Source organism: Apium graveolens, chromosome 5 (genome assembly GCF_009905375.1).
Source record: "Apium graveolens cultivar Ventura chromosome 5, ASM990537v1, whole genome shotgun sequence".
In the NCBI taxonomy this organism is placed as follows: Eukaryota; Viridiplantae; Streptophyta; class Magnoliopsida; order Apiales; family Apiaceae; genus Apium; species Apium graveolens.
The window spans coordinates 221,208,876-221,210,175 of record NC_133651.1 but is presented as its reverse complement, the minus strand read 5'-3'; positions in this window follow the sequence as shown (position 1 = coordinate 221,210,175).

The following is a 1,300-nucleotide window of genomic DNA, read 5'->3' as shown; positions in this document are numbered from 1 at the left end:
CTTCCTATCCTGTCCCATATCATCAGTTTGAGGCTTGGCTTATGGAGCAGCGATTCCTACAGGGTCAGATCCAGGAGTTATTGTATATCGTGCGTACCAGAGAGATGGGGAGTGGTGAGAGGTGACTTAGGGAGAGGCTCCAGGCATTTCGTAGAGCAGCTACTGTGAGGATTGCTGAGGCTACACATGAGGACATCACCCCTGATTTCCTAGTAGAGTGGGCTAAGTGGGTTCTAGAGGAGCTTGAGGAGATAGGAGGTCCAGATTTGCCATGAGCCAGAGACTCAGAGATGGAGATGCTAAGCAGTGTTGTTATGGTTGTATAGTATGTACAGTAGTGTATAGTGTGTATCAGTAGACTTTTGAGTTGTATTTATAGACTAGCGATGCTGACGAGTGAGTAGGTTGTTGTACCCTTTTTTCTTTTACTTCCAAAGCGTCTTTATGCTTGTACTACCTAAAACTTTTGATCTATATATATATATATCAGTACCTTTTTCCTTTCCAGCACTGTCATTTACTCTATTACACCTATTTTACCTTACCTTATTTATTGCACCAGTTATACCCTGTGATACCATGTACCCTGTTTTCCATAACTATTTATATTCTGTAAAGAAGCATGCAATTTACTTAGTTACAACTGTTTTCAAAAAGAGATATTCCTGTTTTACAAAACTTTTCCTTTATGCAAAGATTTGATTCAAAAGCTAAATAAATTGATTGATTCTTTATAGAAAATGCCTCCCAGAAGAAATACCTGCACCAACACCCAAAATGAAGAAACCAACAATAACAACCAAGATGATACAAACCCGAATGTGAACCCAGGACCCATGAACCCAGCAATAGCCCAGATTCTTCAAATTTTGGCCCAATAAACAGTTCACCTGGCACAACAACAACAAAGACAGACTAATCCCCAGGTAACTTTCAAAACTTTTCAGGTAGTAAACCCACTAGAATTCAAGGGTTCCTTAGAGCCAATTGAAGCAAATGTGTGGTTAAAGGAAATAGAGAAGGCATTTGCCTTGGTAAAAGTGAAAGAGGAGCAGAAGGTTGAGTTTGCAAGTTACTATTTGAAGAATGAGGCCACCTACTGGTGGGAGATGGTGAAGATATTGGAAGGTATAGATGTTATTACTTGGGAGAGGTTTAAGGAATTATTTCTAGAAAAGTATTTTCCTCAGTTTGTTCAAGATCAGATGGAGCTGAAGTTTTTAGAGTTAAAGCAAGGAACTATGTCGGTAGCAGATTATGAGAGTAAATTTGAAGAATTGTCAAGGTATGTGCCGTCGTA